This window comes from Bombina bombina, chromosome 6 (assembly GCF_027579735.1).
Source record: "Bombina bombina isolate aBomBom1 chromosome 6, aBomBom1.pri, whole genome shotgun sequence".
Lineage (NCBI taxonomy): Eukaryota > Metazoa > Chordata > Amphibia > Anura > Bombinatoridae > Bombina > Bombina bombina.
In genome coordinates this window covers 1,029,273,745-1,029,295,828 of record NC_069504.1, presented here as the reverse complement: position 1 = coordinate 1,029,295,828, position 22,084 = coordinate 1,029,273,745, and the positions used below count along the sequence as shown (strand labels likewise).

Sequence of the window (22,084 nt, the reverse complement as noted above, 5' to 3'; positions counted from 1 at the left end):
GTGTCATAGCCTTAAGTGTTGTGTAAAAAGTTATCTTTCAGCCCAGCTGCAGGTAAAAAAAGAAAAAAATGAACAGCAGCCAATTGGCATCTCATGAGATTTCATTTAACTCTCATGAGATTTCATAGTAAACTTCCTTAAACTGAATAGGGAAATAAAATGAGTGTGCATGAAGCACGCTCCCTTGCAGGTCCCGGGACAGCCATACTGATTTGCTGCTTAAAGTCCTTTACAATGGGTTGTGAATACTTAGGACTTTATGAGGTAAAATATCTTTCTTTTTTACATAGAGATGTTCAGGTGATATTTTCTAGTCAGCTTTTTACAGCTATGCTGCATCACTTTCAAGTGTTTCAACATTTGGGTATCATGGCCCTTTAAAGCAAAATGCTGCATGCAAAGAGTCTAAATCTAAGGTCATAGCCATAATGACATTATATTCTCAAAAGATTTCATGTCAATCATCAGACAGAAAAAAGGCAACACTTTGATCATTTTGTAAAATAACATAATAATAAAATATGGTACAGGACAAATACCATTTTGTATTTTCAATAATGCTTTTTTCAAAATGATAGTTGATAACACACTTACTGATCTCAGTGTACACATGGGAACTATCACAGTGTCAGATCAGTTTGTTTGTCGGATGTGTGACTGAAAATCAGTTTGTGAATCCCCCAGCCATCTCAGAAGCTGTTGCTTCCTGCTTGGTCTCTTTCAAATTTTAAGAAGGGAGATTGGTTTGGTGACTTTAGACCACTGGTTTTCAAACCGGTCCCCAACAGGCCAGATTTTGAGGATTACTTTGGGTGAGAGGAGGTAAAATAACCACGTTTACTAATCAGCTGATAATTTCACATGTTCAGATGTCCTCAAATTCTGGCCTGTCAGGGAGGTCTGAGGACAGGTTTGAATACCAGTGGTTTAGAGACACAGTGCAGGCACGCACACAACTTACAGAGAGCAAGTGCTGAATACAATTGACCACAAAGTAAATTATTGATTGGATTAGGTAGAAGGTAGCACACTGATTAAAGGAAACACCTTTATTGGAGCAACGTTTCTAGGATACTTGCCCCTTTCTCAAGCTTGAGAAAGGGGCAAGTAGCCTTGAAACATTGCTCCAATAAAGGTGTTTCCTTTCAGTGTGCTTCCTTCTTTTCTTGTCTATGCTATATCAGCTCTGGACCTTGGAGGGGGTCCATGAAGGTTCCAGCACCTACTATCTGCATTTAAGCAGTCTTTGTTTATATTGGGGATGTCCCTGGAGTGCGGATCCAAACAGTGACTTTTTCTATGGATTAGGTATTGATATTATTTTCAGCTGATAAATGCCCCTTAATGAATTTAACCCTGTTTTAAGGTTAATACATAGTTATAAAGCAACATTAGTCAAATCATGAAACCTTATGAATTTCAGTATTTTATTATTACACATGTCCCTTCAACAAATCTGGACTAGTACAATCAGTCAGAAATAGTGAGTTTGCCACTAGGTGGCAGTAAAGTGCCACAAACCTGAATTGCTACCCCATGTAAATAAAAATGTTTTACACAAATATATAAACTATTTACTTTTGAGAAAAAGAATCCTAAGTATGGAAAAGAGAGATTTGCAAAATGAGGTAGCTTCTGCAGTGTCTATTATGTATATTTTTTATAACTATAACAAAATTAACTGTTTATCTACTGTCCATTACACTTGCACTTACTATAAAATATAACATTGTATAATTTGAGTTTGAAACATGTAGGAATTCTTAAAAACTGCATACAGGGGAAAAGCTGCTTATATTTATTACATATGAACACAAAAATATAGAGAACTGTGGCCAGATCTGGGTCTAGACACCAACTGAATATTGACTAAGGGGTAGATTTACCAATGTCTGTCCGACATGATATGCTGTAGTGTATCATGTCCAACAGACAGCACTGAATGCCGACAGCATACGCTGTCTGCATTTATCATTACACAAGCAGTTCACCAGAACTGCTTGTGCAATGCCGCCCCCTACAGATTTGCGGCCAATCGGCCACTAGCATGGGGTGTCAATCAGCCCGATCGTATAGGTCTTAAGACCGCTGCTTCATAGCTGCTGTTTCCGGCAAGCCTGAAGGCTCACGTGGAAACAAGGGGAACAAGGGTCATGCAATAATGTCTAAACTGAAAGGAATTGAATGGAACCCAAAGGTTCTGTTGAATTTCAAGCTGCTGAAATTTAACAGGTAGTGATGGTATTAGAAAGACCCAGCAGATATTCTGGTCTGATGGAAATTTTCTTGTCCAGACATTTATAGATGAAACCATTAGCAAAGTATGAAAGATTTGCAGATTTGGTTAATCTGAAACGATGCAAATGTCGCCCACATGAAGAAGTATGGATATAGAGATGTTGGATCTTGCAAATTTATTTTACTGCTAGAAAACTCCCTAGGAGTTCCAAACAATATACATGATATTTTTTAGTATTTAGTTCTAGTGGGTAATTGGTTCCATTTAAATCCCCATCTACTGTATTGAGTACTGCAACTATGGTGTTTTAAAAAAGATAGCTCTCCTGTTCCACTCCTAAATATGGCCTAACCACCAGGATTGTTCTTCACTGGCTTTCAATTACAATTAAATTAAATGAAAATAAGGGAGGCTTTTGGTTTATTTTAGATATTCTAAAGTTCAGTAATAGGAGGATCAAGTACATATGAATTGAGAACAAGAGTAGATCTACAATCCTTAATTTTCTAATAAATTAATTTTGTTTCTAAATGTTGATAAATCAAAGTTAGGCCTTGGAACATGAAAAGGATATCATCCAAGTACATTATGAAGCTGATGCCTCTTGAACATAGCCAGACTATGACCAAACTGATAGACAAGTAAATTGCCAGGTTTTGTCTTACAGAAAAAGCAAAAAATATTTTTATTTCTCAATGGTCTAACAAGTTCTTGTCTCATAAAATATAAATGCCTTTATTTATAAATAATGGAGCAATAACAAGATAAAATTTGCCATGTTTTTATAATAAAAATATTGCTTATATAACTATCTTTGACAAAACTTGCAGTGAAACCACATGTGGACCCATTGCCTTATGTACCTAGAGGGATATAGCGGAACTGATGAAGCCCACAGACGGACACAGACAGCCAAAATGTACGTCTAAAGTTTCCATGTCTTTTTGTCAGATGCAGATACCCAGTATTTCAGGGCTGGACTGTCTTATTTAGCTTTTTAGTTAGGACCAGAATGAACATTGCTCTCTGTAAAAGGCACATTATGGGCACAGTGAGGCTGCTTCTGCAGTGGTAACTGGCCATAGGGCAGTTTATTTTGCTTTTGTAAATTCCCTAGTTGAGTGCTGCTCTTTTTGCGTAACTCTAGATCTAATTTTGATATATTCTGGAGAGAACTAACATATGGGGAAGTTTGGATCTATTCTTTTTAATATTCCTTACTATATCAATTTATTTTTCGTTGTTTCTATTTGTAGTTGATAAATCAATGGAATCATTAATGGCCTATTCAGTTATTTGAAAAATGTTGGTGACAAGACAAACCATATCTAGAAGCTTTTCCTGGCATATTTTTAAAGCTCTGTCAGAAGGTGGGAGGTGGGTGGGTGACACAGAGGCGGAGGGGGGAGGTAGTGGGAGGGGCCCCATGCTACATACAATTTTTTTAAGGGAAAGGAAGGGATGGGAAGCCACAGCAAAAGGAGATATGGAAGGGGAGTACCCTAATTAATGATCGCGGGGAGGGGGGGAGGTAGGGGGCACTACTACAGAAAACCCCCCAATGAATTACAAAAGCATAAACTATCTGCCAGTACCTAAGATGGCCTCCACTTGTAGGAGGGGGGATGATTAAAGAGATTTTGGGGTGGGGATCAAAAAAGGTGATAGGGTTGAGGAGGGATCACTACACTGCAAGGTAAGTAATAATAATAATAATATTTTTTTATTTTTAAAAAAGCCCTAAACTGTATACTGGCAGATGTTTTGAAAGTACCTAAGATCAGGTAGGGATCAGAGAGAGGGAGGTGTCAGACGGGAGGGCCATCTCTACTTTGTATCGAAAATTAACCTTAAAAGCTAATTGATTAACCCCTTTACTGTCAAGAATTTCAAGTAAGGTGCACAGCTTATAATAGTGGCATTCAATGGGAAAGCCCTGCCTGTCTGGTATTTCTAAACAAGGGATCACAGAGAAGGTTTTATAACCATTTGTCGTATGACTGCAGTAGTAGTGTAAATAACCCAAATTTTGCGATAACGTAAGCAATTTTTTTTATATCTTCATATCTTGCGGCCAAATAGTGTCATCAAATACACGAAAATCGTCCTAGATAAATACCTTGGGTTGTCTACTTTAACAATATACATATATTTCATAGGTAAATCAAAAAATCAAAAAGCTCTATTTCTGTTTAAACAGATTGATAGCAAAAGTGCTTCCCCCCGCCTCTGAAATTTCTGGTAACGAGGGGGTTAACCTAATGACTTGGGGTGTTGAAGATCATCCAGATTAAATAAACGTTTTCTAGATGTCTATTGATAGTAAGTATTCTTGATCAGTTACAGAAATATATTTAGACGATTTTTGGATTTATTGCTAAAGACTTCAGTCCCATCTTCATATCTTCAGAATTTGAGGACAGATCAGGACCTGGAGATTTCTTTGTTTCCTTTATGCCTGAGGACACATAGACCTAATTATGCGTATGATGCAGAATGTTTTTTTGTTGTTCTTTTCTTTACAGAAAGCTTGGAAAATACACATTCCCTTTGGGTCTGCCTTTTGGACTGAGGAAGATGGTCCAGTGTTTCTGTTCCCTGAACAGAGGGTAAAGAGTTTCCTCTATAATGTAGTCTAGAGGTTAAAAGGATATGTGTTTCGGACTTACAGTATGACTGGATCATATCAAATTTTAGCTGTTTGTTAAACTAGTTGAATATACTAGAAATTAAACATGTGCATTTTGGTTTATAAAAGAATGACGAATATGGCTGCGGGTAGCGACATTAAGCACTTTTTTGAGCCAGATTTATTAGCGTGAAAGTGAAACAAACAAAGATCTGTGAAAATCCAGATCTTTGTGTGTTGCACTTTTACAAGAATAAATTTGCCTCCGAAAAGAGCAGAATGCCGTTACCCGTGGCCATATTTGGCATTTGTTTCTAAAACAAATACCCAAATGCACACGCCTACTAAAAATATACTCTTGAATCTTGGCTTTAACAGCATCCTTAGTTTTAAATGTCTAATAATGAGTCCAAAATAGTATAATAATTAGTATTAAAAATACAGTAGCTTAAATAGGAAAAATAATAATTAGCAAATTCTTAGTTTGGTGGCTGTAACAACAAACAGTTAAATAAGTAGATAAATATAAATTAAGCAGGCAGTTAGAAATAAATGACGTCCTGGCAACTAATTAATTAAATGTGCTTTTGGCAGCTAGCCAACGAGCTTCTGCACTACAATGTGATGCAGGCGAAGCCAAATATAAATTTAGGCAAGCAGCCAAAAATAAATGATTATAGTGCAGAGTGACTCTATAAGGTGTAAAAGCTCAACTCGGTGACAACAAACTCAAACAAATTATCTTTGTTGCACTCATTGTTTGTTTCATGCTTTCCAGAGGAGACAGCTAACGAGATGCTGGTGCAATCTTGATGTTTGAACAGGGGAGGTGAGAAGATGGCCGTGGAGATCCAAAATGGAAGTGGATGTGTGCACATGTGCTGGGGCAATAAGCTGCCGTGACAGTGAATGGGCTTCAGGGGTAGGAAATATAAGCAATATTTGAATGATATATAAAAACTAATGCGTAGAATGAGAGTTAAAAAAACAACAACAAAAAGTCTGTATAATAACATGTAAAAAACAAAGCTGCTCAAAGAATGTTTAAAAAGGTGATCGAAAATAAGAATGCAATTTAAACCTTACAATAATGAAAGCTACCTTTATAGTATAGTGAATATTGCAACAGACCTGGAAAGCAGCAGAAAAAAATCTGTTTCCCCCCTATATAGTCAAGTACTGTGGAATCCATGTACCTGTTTGTCCGCTGGGCTGTATGCATCATTACACACTCCAATGAGTGTGTAATCACGCCCCTTTACTAGTGTGGCCAATCGCGCGTGATAATGGACTGTCAATGACCCAGAGCAAGCAAACTCTCTGTGATTTCTCTTCACCACCTCATAGGTGATGAAGAGTGTCTAATGACCACTGCTTCTTACTTTGCGAGAAGCAGGCTTGCATGTGCGAACCTGCCCCGCAAGGGCTCCGGAGCAGCTTACGTTGCTTCAGAACATTCTAGATTTTTGCAATTACATCGGCCATTGGTCTGTTAATTTAATTAATTGCTATTGTTACATAAATATTTTTAGTATTTTTATATTGTTTGAATGTGTGCATTAAACAATAATGTAGTGACAGGAAAAGCAAAATAAAAAGTCTCTGTTTTTCTAATAAAATATGTTCTCTGTAGCAAGCCTCTAGTCCCTGAAAATTACTATAGATAAGGTTGCCCATTGATGTAGGGTCATCTTATGGAAATTAAGAACTCCTGTTTTCTTGTTTCCTACAAAAATAAATAAATAAATTGTGAACTCTTCATCCAGGCTGCGACATCTTCACGTATCGCAGGAGCGGTCTTCCCCGATGCGTAGATCTAGATCGGCGGTCCTCAGTGACGGCGGTCATCACAGCGTGGAGGCTCCTCTTCATGCGATCTCTGCTGCACACTGAAGCTTGAATTCAAGATACCCTTTTATTATTCGGACACCTTGCATTCCTATTGGCTGAAATTTTCAAATCAGCCAATAGGATGAGAGCTGCTTAAATCCTATTGGCTGATTTGAACAGCCAATAGAATTTAAGCAGCTCTTATCCTATTGGCTGATTTGAATTTTTCAGCCAATAGGAATGCAATGGTACCCCAATATAAAGCGGTGACCTTGCATTCAAGCGTTAGTGTGGGATGGACGATCGCATGAAGGGGAGCCTCCAGGCCGCTGAGGACCACCGCCGCTGAGTACCGCCGCTCCGGATCTGCGCATCGGGAGAAGACCACTCTGCACCTCCGGGAAGAAGATAGAATATGTACCCGCGATGGATGAAGATGTCGCCGCCTGAATGAAGACTTCTCGCCCCTTGGCTGAAGATGGATGTCTGGACTTCAGGAACATTGAGTACATTTTTTAGGGTGCTAGGTTTTTTTTTGGTTTATTTGGGGTGTTTTTTTTTTAGATTAGAGATTTATTTAATGGGCAGCAAAAGAGCTGATTGCCCTTTTAAGGGCAATGCCCATACAATTGGGCTTAAATTATGGTAAATGGGTAGATTATATTTTTATAGTTAGATCTTTTTTATTTTGGGGGGTTGTGTGGGGGGGTTTACTGTTAGGGGGTTAATGTGTATTTATTTTTAGGTAAATGAGCTACGGCAATGCCCTACAAAAGTCCCTTTTAAGGGCTATTGGTAGTTTAGTCTTTGTCAGGGTGTTGTGAGGTACTAGATCTGTAAACCGTGAATCTCAACTGCAGACCAAGAATGAGTACACAAGATAAGGGTTTTAGGGAGACTCCTGTTATCTTGTTACAGGAGAAAGTCAGGCTGCAGTTTAGCAAGAAAGCAGCAGATAAGAGGTTAACTGCAACGTGAAGGTAAGCGTGCTTATTCCTGAGTAGTTGGCTGACACAGGATAAAGTATAGTTCATAGGTTAGGCGCCTTATATAACAGTTAAGAGGAGACTGGTGACTCACTGAGGAAGTTGGTATTAACAATAGTGATTTCTCAAGAGAATCCGTTGACTCTTAGAGGACTGGTGCTGGAGCTGCAACAGCAGCGTGTGTGAAGAGGGGAGAGGTGCTTGATGCTGCAGCGGCAGTGTCAGTGGAGGGTGTGAGCGGTTAGTCCAATCAGATTGCTGGAACAGCTGACAGGCAGTGTGCACGCTTAGCGCACTGAGAGCGGACGGCTGGTAGCCGTGAGAGACAGGATAGGCTTGAAGCAAAGTAGCCGGTAACAAGTTTTGGTTCGTAGGAATCCCTGCTACGATGTCAGCGGTTATAGCGGTTGTAGAGGTAATCTGTTGGTAGTTTAAACTGGGTTAAATAGGTGTCAATACCCAGGTAGAATTCAGTCCGTTTTGCTAACTACTTCCAGTTAGACGATGAGAATGGAGGATAAAGCACTTAGCAAGTGAAGGTATAATAAACTTGTAACTTGGTAAAGTTTATCTTTGCAGCGTTATGGCGGAGCCTGCAACAAGGTAGCTTGTTCAGTAACACAACCAAATTAATTGGCAGGTGGAAGGGGGAGGAGTAGCCTTATGAAGGTTTTGTTTAAAGGTACATACACTCTGACAGGTACCTGACAGATCCCCCCGTCAAAGGTGCTGCACGGCAGTACCAGCTGTTGGGTTTTCCGGATGATCCCTGTGGAACCGGGCAATGAGACGAGTGGCGTTAAGATTAGTGGCAGGCTCCCAGGAATCCTCATCGGCTGTGTAACCCCTCCATCGGATTAAATACTGCAACTGACCATGGTGTATCCGTGAGTTGAGTATAGCTGAGATCTCATATACACTGTCATCGACAACCACCGGGGGGGTTGGCTGGTCGGATGTCTGTTGTCTGGTGGTGAGATAGGGTTTCAGAAGAGAAACATGGAATGTGGGATGCACAGGGATCTCAGCAGGGAGAGCCAACGTGACGGCATTTTCATTTATTAGTTTAGTAATCTCGTAGGGTCCTATGTAAAGTTGGGAGAATTTCTTTGATGGAGTCTTCAGTTTTAAGTATTTTGTTGAGAGCCATACCTTATCTCCTATAAGGTAAGAAGGAGGCTTACGTCTCTTGGAGTAGTAATACTTTTTATGGGTTTGCTGAGCCAGCTTAATATTATCCTTGAGGAATATGACGATGTCTGATAAGGTTCTGGAAGTATCGTCCACATGTGGAGATGTGGTGTTGAGATGCGGGTAGAGATGAAAGGTCGGATGATATCCATAGTTTGCATAAAATGGTGAGCATTTTATGGAAGAGTTTAAGGTGTTATTGTACGCAAACTCTGCCATAGGTATGTTACTCTCCCACTCATCTTGTTGGTGGGAGCAGTAACAACGAACATACTGCTCTATCCATTGGTTGACTCTCTCCGTTTGTCCGTTAGTTTGCGGATGGAAAGCCGTACTATATCGGTGATCTATTTTCAATACGGAGCATAAGTGTCTCCAACATCTGGAAGTGAATTGTGAGCCCCTGTCAGAAACTATGATAGAAGGCAAGCCATGGAGACGTACAACATGTTTTAGGAAGAGGGCTGCGGTTTCCGAAGCTGTGGGTAATTTGTGGTGAGGAATAAAGTGGGCCATCTTAGTGAGGAAGTCCACCACGACCATGATGGTGTTGGAATGGTTAGACTCTGGTAGCTCCACAATGAAATCCAAACCCACTGTGTGCCAAGGGCTTTCGGGTATCGGAAGTGGTTGGAGTACGCCAAACGGTTTGGATCTGTCAGACTTGGATACTGCACAAACCTGACAAGACTTGATGTATGAATCCACAGTTTTCTGGAGGTTCGGCCACCAGAAGTTTCTTGTAATGAGTTCGCTGGTTTTGCGTATACCTGAGTGGCCAGCGAGCGGAGAGTCATGGTGTTCTTGGAGAATCTCCTGTCTTAAAGTAGGTGGAACATAAATTTTGCCATGTACATGATTGATACCTCTGGAATCGGGATGCTGTAGGTGTTTAGAGAGAGTGCTATCAGCTTGTTGGTGAGCCCGTAAGGTAGAGGAAGCAAGTCTAGAGAATCCCAGAAAATGATGGGGATTCAGGATACTAGAGTCCTGGACAGAGAGGTTTGGTCGTTGTAAGTATCTGGATAGAGAATCTGCCTTCCCGTTTTTGCTTCCAGGTCGGTAAGTGATCTGAAAATTAAACCTTGTAAAAAATAAACTCCAACGAGCTTGTCGGGCAGAGAGTGTTTTACAAGTTTGAAGGTATTCCAAATTCCTATGGTCAGTGTAGATGAGAATCGGGAGGATGGTTCCTTCCAATAGGTGCCTCCAATGTTCCAGAGATGACTTGATAATCAGGAGTTCCTTCCCCCCGACAGCATAATTGTGTTCGGCGGGGGTCATTAGCCTAGAGTAAAAGGCTACAGGATGTATGGGTTCTGTGAGGGATTTACGCTGTGATAAAATTGCCCCCAGGGCATACTCCAAAGCGTCAACCTCCAGAATGAACTGGAGTGTTGTATCTGGGAACCGAAGAATGGGAGCCGTGGTGAAACTGTGCTTGAGAGAACAGAAGGCCTTCTCTGCATTCGAATCCCAGAAGAACTGCTTATGGGAGCCAGTAAGAGTACTGAGGGGTTTTGCAATCTTGGAGAAACTTTTAATAAACTTTCGATAAAAGTTAGCGAAACCCAGGAACCTTTGAACATCCTTTTTACAGCGAGGTGTAGGTCAGTTGAGTATAGCTTCAATCTTATCGTTTTCCATGCTAACACCTGATGAAGAAATGTTGTAACCTAGGAAGGTTATTTCATTGGAATGGAACGAACATTTCTCCAACTTAGCATATAAGTGGTGAGTCCTAAGTCTGCCCAAAACCCAACGGACATGCTTTTTATGTTCTTCTATGGAGTAAATAAGGATGTCGTCCAAATAAATGACTACACATACGTCCAATAAATCCCTGAAGACATTGTTGATAAAGTATTGGAACGTAGCAGGGGCATTGCACAGCCCGAATGGCATCACCAAATACTCATAAAGTCCATATCTTGTGCGGAAAGCGGTGAGCCACTCATCCCCTTCCTTGATCCTAATCAGGTTGTACGCCCCTCTAAGATCTAGCTTGGTGTAAACAGTTGCCTTACTGAGGCGTTCCACCAGTTCGGAGATCAAGGGTAGGGGGTACCTGTTCTTTTTGGTTCTTCTGTTCAACTCACGATAGCCGATTATAGGGCGTAAAGAGTCGTCTTTGTTTTTCACAAAAAACATCCCGGCTCCTGCCGGGGAAGTAGAGGGACGGATGAAACCCTTCTTCAAATTTTCCTCCAGGTAACCCTTTAAATGGTCCAATTCGGGTTGTGAGAGCGGGTATATGTGCCCGTAGGGGATGTTCGATCCAGGTAGCAGTTCAATAGGACAGTCATATATCCGGTGAGGGGGCAGAGATTCTGCCTGTTTCTTGTCAAAAACATCCTGGAAATCCTGATATTCAATGGGGATTGCTGGGTTTGATACATGTAGTATATTCCGTTGGGGATAACAGGTATCAGTGCAGTAAGTAGAATTCAAGTCCACTTGTAAGGTTTGCCAGCAGATTGAGGGCTGATGTAGTTGCAACCATGACAAACCCAACACTATAGGAAATAAAGGGGAAGGAATGACATCAAAGCATAACAATTCAGTGTGCCCCTTACCTATAGTGACCCTAAGTGGAACGGTGTGATGTGTGATGGGACCAGAGCTCACCAAGGTACCATCAATAACACGTAGAGACACGGGTACTGCTTTCACACACAATGGAATTTTATTTTTATTTACAAGAGATAAGTCGATGAAGTTTGCATAGGCTCCAGAATCAATGATTGCTTCCGCCTGAAGGGCCTGGAGGTCCCACTGCAAGGATAAGGGGAGAGTACAGTAAGCAGCATAGAACACCTTGTTTGTTAAACAATTCTTAGTGACTTTCAACTTACTTCTTTTCTGACGTTGGAGCAGAGGGCAGTTCTTAACTGTATGAGTAGGAGATGCGCAATACATACAGAGGTCCTTCTGCTGTCTGCGGTGTTTTTCTTCGAGTGTGAGTGGGCCTTTTGTGAAGCCAATCTCCATGGGAACAGTGAAATCTTTTGTACCGTGGGAAGTTGAAGTCATTCTTAGTGGGGCTTCTGCCTGTTGTCTTTCTGAACGTCTCTCTCTGACTCTGCGATCTATCTGTATAGAGAGGGTCATAATGCCCTCCAAGGTATTGGGCAATTCAGTACGAGCTAGCTCATCCTTCAGGATGTCGGATAGTCCCAAACGATACTGGTTCCGTAGCGCAACCTCACTCCATTCAGAGTCTTTGATGTATAGTTTGAATTCTGAGAGATATTCCTCCACTGGACGTCTGCCCTGTCTGAGGGAACGCATCTTGGCTTCCGCTGTGAGCTGTTTTTGAGTATCTTCATAGAGCAAGCTTATTTGTGTAAAGAAATCAGACAGGGAAGTGAGGGTCGGATCATTGTTTTCGAATAAATTGTCAGCCCAAATCCTGGCTTCACCAGACAGAAAGGATATCACTGTCATAACCTTTAGTCTCTCTGTTTGATATGTCCTCGGGCGCATCTGAAACAGAAGATAACAGGCATTCCTGAATTGCCTGAAATTCTTCCTGTCACCTGAGAATCTTTCGGGTAAGCAGACTTGAGGTTCTGGAGTATTATCCCTTAAAGCTGCCCTCAGGTTGTCATTTTGCAGTTGGAGCTCTCTGAAAGCCTGTGAGATTTGATCCACTCGTTGTGTGAGGTTATACACTACATTGGGGAGGTCTGCTGGATCCATTATTATAGGCCAATTAATATGTCAGGGTGTTGTGAGGTACTAGATCTGTAAACCGTGAATCTCAACTGCAGACCAAGAATGAGTACACAAGATAAGGGTTTTAGGGAGACTCCTGTTATCTTGTTACAGGAGAAAGTCAGGCTGCAGTTTAGCAAGAAAGCAGCAGATAAGAGGTTAACTGCAACGTGAAGGTAAGCGTGCTTATTCCTGAGTAGTTGGCTGACACAGGATAAAGTATAGTTCATAGGTTAGGCGCCTTATATAACAGTTAAGAGGAGACTGGTGACTCACTGAGGAAGTTGGTATTAACAATAGTGATTTCTCAAGAGAATCCGTTGACTCTTAGAGGACTGGTGCTGGAGCTGCAACAGCAGCGTGTGTGAAGAGGGGAGAGGTGCTTGATGCTGCAGCGGCAGTGTCAGTGGAGGGTGTGAGCGGTTAGTCCAATCAGATTGCTGGAACAGCTGACAGGCAGTGTGCACGCTTAGCGCACTGAGAGCGGGCGGCTGGTAGCCGTGAGAGACAGGATAGGCTTGAAGCAAAGTAGCCGGTAACAAGTTTTGGTTCGTAGGAATCCCTGCTACGATGTCAGCGGTTATAGCGGTTGTAGAGGTAATCTGTTGGTAGTTTAAACAACAGTAGAGTCCTGATCTGGGTTATTTAACGGACTGAATTCTACCTGGGTATTGACACCTATTTAGGTGTCAATACCCAGGTAGAATTCAGTCCGTTTTGCTAACTACTTCCAGTTAGACGATGAGAATGGAGGATAAAGCACTTAGCAAGTGAAGGTATAATAAACTTGTAACTTGGTAAAGTTTATCTTTGCAGCGTTATGGCGGAGCCTGCAACAAGGTAGCTTGTTCAGTAACACAACCAAATTAATTGGCAGGTGGAAGGGGGAGGAGTAGCCTTATGAAGGTTTTGTTTAAAGGTACATACACTCTGACAGGTACCTGACAGTCTTAGATTAGATGGTGTTTTTATTTTGAGAAGGTTTTTTTGTTTTTATAGGGGGGTATTAGGTTAGGTTTAATTTTTTTTAATTTTTGATAATTTCGTTTATTTTTTTTATGTAATCTTTGATTTTGTATTTAAATTAAATGGTAGGCTTTATTTTTTATGTAATGTTAGGATTTTTTATTTAAATTTTAGATCAGGATTTTTAATTTTGGTAGTTTCATTTATTAGTTTAATAGTCTTTTTTATTTTACGTAATGGGGGTTAACTTATTGGGTGTTAGGTTAGGGGGCTTATAGCTAGATTATGCTATTACAGGTTTACAAAAAGCAGGCTTGTGCGGGTGATATGGTGGGGTTGAGCTCCATACCATAGAATGAGAGCTCAATCCTATTGGCTGATTGGATCAGCCAATAGGATGAAAGCTCAATCCTATTGGATGATTGCAACAGCCAAAAGGATTTTTTCACCTTTAATTCCTATTGGCTGATAGAAATCTTTCAGCCAATAGGAATGTAAGGGACGCCATCTTGGATGACGTCACTTAAAGGGAAACTTAATTCTACAGCGACCATCGTAAGAAGAGGATGCTCCGTGCCGGATGTCTTGAAGATGGACCCGCTCCGCGCCGGATGGATGAATATAGAAGATGCCGTCTGGATGAAGACTTCTTGCTGTCTGGATGAGGACTTCGCCGGCTGGATGACGATGGAAAAGGCCGTCCTGATGAAGACTTCATGCCGCCTGGATGATGACTTCGCCGGTTGGATGAGGATGGAAGTCCGGACTTCGAAAACTGTAAGTGGATTGTCGGGGGTTAGTGTTAGGTTTTTTTAAGGGTTTTTTGGGTGGGATTTTTTTTAGCTTAGGGTTTTGGGCAATGTAAAAGAGCTAAATGCCCTTTTAAGGGCGATGCCCATCCAAATGCCCTTTTTAGGGCAATGGTTAGCTTAGGTTTATTTAGATAGGTTTTTATTTGGGGGGGTTGGTTTGTTGGGTGGTGGGTTTTACTGTTGGGGGGTGTTTGTATTTATTTTTACAGGTAAAAGAGCTGATTTCTTTGGGGCAATGCCCCACAAAAGGCCCTTTTAAGAGCCATTGGCAGTTTAGTGTAGGCTAGGGTTTTTTTTATTTTGGGGGGGATTTTTTATTTTGATAGGGCTATTAGATTACGAGTAATTCATTTTTATTTTTGATAATGTTTTTTTTTTTTTTTGTAATTTAGTGTTTATTTTTTTATAATTTAGAAAATTGTATTTTAATAATTTAATTTATTTTATTGTAATTTTAGTTTTTAGTGTAAGGCAGTTTAGGTTTTATTTTACAGGTAACTTTGTATTTATTTTAGCTAGGTAGTTAGTAAATAGTTAATTACTAACTAGTCTACCTAGTTAAAATAAATACAAACTTACCTGGGAAATAAAAATAAAACCTATTAGTTATATTGTAGCTATCTTAGGTATTTAGTTTAAATAGGAATTATTTTGGTAATAATTGTAAGGTTTATTTAGCTTTATTTTAATTATATATAAGTTAGGGGGTGTTAGGGTTAGACTTAGGGTTACGTTAGGGTTAGGTTTAGGGGTTAATATATTTATGTAGAGTTAGTGATGTGGGAGGGCAGAGATTTAGGGGTTAATCATTTATTTAAGTATATTTCATTGTGGGGGCTTGTGGTTTAGTGGTTAATAGGTTTATTATAGCCGTGGTGTGGGCGGCCAGCAGATTAGGGGTTAATAATCTTTAAATAGTGTTTGCGATGTGGGAGGGCGGCGGTTTAGGGGTTAATAGGTTTATTATAGTGGTGACGATGTCGGGGAGCGGCGGAAGAGGGGTTCATCAGTTTTTTTTTAGAAGCGCCGATGTCCGGAGCGGCAGATTAGGGGGTTAATAAACTTATTATAGTGTTTTTGATGTGGAAGGGCCTCGGTTTAGGGGTTAATAGGTAGTTTATGGGTGTTTAGTGTACTTTGTAACACTTTAGTTATGTGTTTTATGGTACAGCTTTGTAACGTAAAACTCATAACTACTGAGTTTAGATGGCGGTACAGATCTTGTCGGTTATAGAGTGTACCGCTTACTTTTTGGCCTCCCAGGCAAACTCGTAATACCAGCACTATGAAAGTCCCATTGAAAAAGGACTTTTTTAAAAGTGCGGTACTGACATTGCGTGACAGCCAAAAAGGTGTGTGGTACACCTATACCTACAAGACTTGTAATAGCAGTGTTAGGGAAAAAGCAGCATCATGAAGCATAACAATGCTTTTTCACTCATTACGCAAATCTCGTAATCTAGCTGTTAGTGATTAGATTTATACTTTCGTTGTGGTGGATGGCGGTTTAGGTGTTTCTAGGTTAAATAGGTACTTTGTGTTGTGGGGGGATGGCGGATTAGGGGTTAATAGTTTAAATAGGTAGATTGTGTTGTGGGGGGATGGCGGATTAGGGGTTAATAGTTTAAATAGGTACTTTGCAATGTGGAGGGATGGCGGTTTAGAGGTTAATACATTTTATTGTTAGTTGTGATGTGGGGGATTGGAAGTTTAGGGGTTAATAACTTTAATAGATACATTGCGATATGGGATATGGCAGATTAGGGGTTAATACATTTATTCGTTTTTTGCGGTGGGGGGTATGACGGTTGAGAGGTAGATATTGCGCATGCGTTAGGTGTTTGCTTTTATTATAACAGCGAGCAACAGGTAATATATACGTGCCGCACTTGTATTCGCTGCTGTATATGTGATCGAGTGTAAAGTGTAGTGTAAGGTCGGGTTCGCATAGTAACCTATTCATTTTCAAGAAAACTTACACCTACACGAAAAGGGCGACTGCATGCAATGCGCAAACTATTTCAATAGAAACCTGGTACTAAAATGGAGGCCATAAAAACTTTGGTAGCTTACAGCTTCATTTTTAATGGCTCAATGGAAACAAGCTCTGTGTCGGCACATACCAGAAGCAATGTTCCCCTGTAAGTCCTGGGAAAAAGCATCTTTATTAGATTTTAAAGTCCATTTTCAATGTCATGTGGCAACTGAGAAAATTTTGAGGTAAAATATCTTCCTGTTTTATATAGAGATGTTTATGTGATATTTTCTAATTAGCTTTTTTTCAAAATATGTTGCAACACTTTCAGGTGGTTCAACATTTGGCTATCATCATAATACTCAAATTGGATTTTCCATAAAGGCCTAGATTGCAATTGCAGCACTACGCATGTTGAGCTATCCATTTTGCGGGCCTGCTCTTAGAATAGTGCGAGTCTGGTGTTACAAGTGAATGGTAGAATAGTTTTACCTTAGAATGTTATTGCAGCCAACATTTTTTTAATTTCAATGGAATGTGCAGGGAGTGCTAATATTGTTTATATGAGTTATGTGTTGCTTGCAAGCTCAACACATAATAGTGTAATTTTAGTATAATAGTTAGGGTAGGTTAATTAATAGTTTAATATAGTTTAATTTAATTCTAAAGGTAAGTTTTAATTTATTATAAGATAGGGATGAGGTAATTTTAATGTAAAGTTAGCGGGTTGTTAGATTTATGGGTTAATAGCTTAATTTAGTTTATGGCGATGTGGGGGGCTGGCGGTTTAGGGGTTAATAGGTTTAGTTAATGGTAGTGATGTGGGTGGCCAGGGGTTTAGTGGTTAATAATTGTATTACAGTTGTGGCGGAGTCCGGGAGCGGCGGAATAGGGGTTAATAATTTTATTACAGTTGCGGCGGGGTCCGGAGCTGCAGGATAGGGGTTAATAATATTATGTAGGTGGCGGCGATGTCGGGGCGGCAGATTAGGGGTGTTTAGACTGGGGGCTTATTGTTAGGGGTGTTAGGTGTAAACTTTACTGGTTTTCTACCATAGAAATCAATGGGATATCTTGCAACATCAAACATAAGCTTTCGCTGCTTTCAGACTCCCATTAATTCCTATGGCATCCGCGGCCTCCAGGGTGGCAGATTGAAAACCAGGTACGCTGGGCCGGAATTGTCGCAAGCGTACCTGTTAAAATTTGATAAATCGGAAAAGGTGTCAAATAGGGCCGAATTTGTATTCGGAACATCTGTAATGAGGTAAGCATCGATCTGTGTCGGATTGAGACCGGCGGATCGTATGTTACGTCACAAATTTTTACTTTTGCTGGTCTGTAGGCTTTTGATAAATAGGTCGAGTCAAGCTCGCCACAATTACGCTGTGGAATTTGCTGTTGACGGCTTGATAAATAGGCCTCATTGAATTAAAGGGATATGGTATATGACAAGGTGTTGAACTGTGACGTGTTTAAAGTTGTATGTGTGCAGATTTGCATGTGTTAATACTGAAAATACAGAAAGAGTGATTGATTTATGGAATAAACTTCCTCAAGAGGTAGTAGCAACAAACACTGTGGGGGACTTTAAAAATGCATGGGACAAGCATAAGGCTATCCTACGAACTAGATAAGTTTATACTGTTCGGTAAAGTCGGGCAGACTTGCTGGGCCTATGGCTCTTATCTGCCGTCAATATCTATGTTTCTATGAATATAGACTGTGTGTATACATAGGTATGTGTATGTATGTGACATGTATGTGTGCCCACTGGTGATTTGTGGGACTCCTGGAAGCACCCCTGCTAAGAAGAAATTTCTGGGGATACCACTGGTTCCTATAGAAACATTTGATGTACCGGTATAAAATGTAATACTAAAGAAGATAAAGAGATTGCACAACATAAATATTGCCTAGGAGCACCAAATGTTTACACTTTGCATAGACTGCATTAGTTTCTGAGCTTAAAGGGCAAGTCAACCTAAAAATGTATATTACTTATTTAGATAATGTATTTAACGATATTTACAGCAAACAGTAGTCCAGTTATGCTCTAAATATAATTTGCAAGTAAAACCACTTACAAGTTCTTCCCCGGCAGTTTTTGAAATGGCCACCTAACCCTCCTTTCCCTAGTCACCCTAGGGAAAGGAGGGTCCACTGAGTGTTCCTAGTCGATACTGCGCGTTCTAGTGTTTCGTGCATGCGCAATGCACCGGTTTAGTCAAGTTGGGCATGCATTTCAAGGAACAAAACAGCCCCGCTCATTTAGCATAGCTGTGAGTTATATGCGGTAGTGTGCGTTCCCTTTAGCAGTCCCTCAGTCATGGATTTATACTGCTGATTGCTGACACTAAAAAGAGTGAGCACCTGGTGAGTCAGTACCAGGGCCACCCTCTCCTTGCTGCTCCTAGATACTTGGTAGGAAAAGGAGGTCATGTTTATTGAAAAGTTCTATTGCAAACGGCCTGGAATGTATTTACAGAATACTGTATTCAAAAGATCTGTATATAAAATAAATGCATTTCAAATTTAATATTTATTGTTAGCAAAATTTGCATTGTCTTGTATTCCAGCAAGAATTCGTGTTTATTTTATCTCCATTTAATGTGATAAATTAGGAACAGTTCTGAATCCCACAGAATATACTCTAGCCTCTCTGTGGGGGAGGTGAAAAACTACACTTTTCAGATGTAAATTACAGGGAAAGCATGCAAAATAAAGATGAAAATGCATTGCAATGCTGTTTTGATATTCTTATTTAAACATTTTATAAAGAATTGCATTTTGTGTTAAATGTCCTTTAAAAGGGATACTAAACCCTAATTTTTATTAATGATTCAGCATGCAAATTTTAAGCAACTTTAAAAATTTACCTACTATTATCATTTTTCTTCATTCTCTTGCTATCTTTATTGAAAGCAGTAATGTAAAGCTTAAGGAGCCCGGGCCATTTTTGGTTCAGCACCTGGGTAGCGCTTGCTGATTGGTAGATAAATCTAGCCACAACTAAACAAGCCTATCCAGGGTACTAAAACCTAAAATGGCACCTAAGCTTTTTACATTCCCGCTTTTCAAATAAAGATAGCAAGGGAATGAAAAACATTTGTTAATAGGAGTAAATTAGGAAGTATGCTTAAAATTGCATGCTTTATCTGAATCATTTAAAGAAGAAAAAAAATCAGGGTTTAGTATCCCTATGCAATTCTTTATTTAAATAAGAATAACAAAACAGCATTACCAATGCATTCATCTGAATCGTGAAAGAAAAAAATTGAGTTTACTATCATTTAAAGCTTCCCTTATAGCCAAGTCCCATAAAATGGAGAATAATGAAAGGTAGTATGCTATATTAACTAGTATTTTCTGGGAATGTAAAAATAATATAAACAAATTAATAAACTATTTGTTGCACGTCCACTATATGTTTAGAGATATAATTTAGATGCACAGTGAATTTTAATAGTGATAATAATAATGGTAATAATAATATTATTTTTTGTCTTCAAATTGAACATAAAGAATTTTACATTACTTTTTCAGCACATTTTAAAGTGAGTGTAAATTTAGATGATAAAGTGCCCTGTTTTTAAAATCCGATTAAAAACACGGGCACTTTAATTCATCAAAATTTACATTTCACTTGTGTTGTTAAAATACTTACCTATTAATCTTGACAGCCGCTCCAGTGATTCCCCCCGGTCGTCGCAAGCCTCTTCATACGTCAGAAATGATGGTTCGGTCATCCTCCAATCATGTCTCCTCCCCCCAGGGGGAATCAGTGATCTGATTCAACGCCCATGATTGGAGGAAGCCGGATTCCTCATTTTAAGACCCGGGAAGAGACCTTTGCGATGGGCGGGGGAACGATGCAGCGGCTGTCAAGATTAAAAGGTAAGTATTTTCACACACAAGTGAAATGTAAATTTTGATGAATTAAAGTGCCCCTGTTTTTAATTACGATTTTAAAAACCGGGCACTTTATCATCTAAATTTACATTCACTTTAAGACATGGGAATAATGTTATTTTTCTAAAGCTGAAATACTTTCTCTACTTTGGAAAGTGACATTGTGTATAAAAGAGATACGGCGAGATTACGAGTCTTGCGTTATGAGCTGTGCGGTGCTACCATACAGTATTTTCTCACCGCTCACTTACTGCAGTGCTGGTATTACAGGTTTTTACGAACCCGGCGTTAAAAGGCAAGAAGTGAGCGTAGAGCAAAATTGTGCTCCATACCACACTCCAATACCAGCGCTGCTTAAGTCAGCGATGAGCTGGTTGTTATGTGCTCGTGCACGATTTCCCCCATAGACATCAATGGGGAGAGCCGGCTGAGAAAAAGTCTAACACCTGCAAAAAAGCAGCGTAAAGCTCCTTAACGCATGCCCCATTGATTCCTATGGGGAAAACTCATTTTTTGTTTACACCTAATACACTAACATGATCCCGAGTCTAAACACCCCTAATCTTACAATTATTAACCCCTATCTACCGCACACGACATCGCGACACCTGCATTATACTTATTAACCCCTAATCTGCCGCTCCGGACATCGCCACCACCTACATTATACTTATTAACCCCTAATCTGCTGCCCCCAACATCGCCAACACCTACATTATATTTATTAACCCCTAATCTCCTTCCCCCAAAGTTGCTGCAACCTACCTACATTTATTAACCCCTAATCTGCCGCCCCCAACGTCGCCGCCACTATATTAAATGTATTAACCCCTAAATCTAAGTCTAACCCTAACCCTAACACCCCCTAACTTAAATATAATTTAAATAAATCTAAATAAAATTCCTATCATTCCCTAAATTATTCCTATTTAAAACTAAATACTTACCTATAAAATAAACCCTAAGATAGCTACAATATAACTTATAGTTACATTGTATATAAGCTTAGGGTTTATTTTTATTTTACAGGCAAGTTTGTATTTATTTTAACTAGGTAGAATAGTTACTAAATAGTTATGACCTATTTAATAACTACCTAGCTAAAATAAATACAAATTTACCTGTAAAATAAAACCTAACCTAAGTTACACTAAAACCTAACCTTACACTATAATTAAATAAATTCCCTACATTAAATACAATTAAATAAATTAAATAAAATTAGCTAAATTACAAAAAAACAAACACTAAATTACAGAAAATAAAAAACAAATTACAGATCTTTAAACTAATTACACCTAATCTAATAGCCCTATCAAAATAAAAAAGCCCCCCCCCCCCAAAATGAAAAAAAAACAAACCCCTAGACTAAACTAAACTACCAATAGCCCTTAAACGGGCCTTTTGCGGGGCATTGCCCCAAAGAAATCAGCTGTTTGTCCTGTAAAAAAAAATACATCACCCTCCAACAGTAAAAACCACCACCCACACAACCAACCCCCCCAAATAAAAGCCTAACTAAAAAAACCTAAGCTCCCCATTGCCCTGAAAGGGGCATTTGGGATGGGCGTTGCCCTTAAAAGGGCATTTAGCTCTATTGCAGCCCAAAGCCCTAAGCTAAAAAATAAACCCACCCAAAACACCCTTAAAAAATCCTAACACTAACCGCCAAAGATTCACTTACCGGGAAAAGTCTTCATCCAAGCGGCAAGATGTCCTCAACAAAGCCGGCTGAAGTGGTCCTCCAGATGGGCAGAAGTCTTCATCCTGACGGCATCTTCTGTCTTCATCCTTCCGACGTGGAGTGGCTCCATCTTCAAGACATCC

At 39.8% G+C, this 22,084-nt stretch overlaps 1 pseudogene; it reads left to right on the top strand.

Moving 5' to 3' along the window:
- Window positions 1-14,245: 14,245 nt before the first annotated feature.
- Window positions 14,246-22,084, top strand: part of LOC128664862 (transmembrane protein 263-like) — an 8,632-nt pseudogene continuing 793 nt past the window's right edge.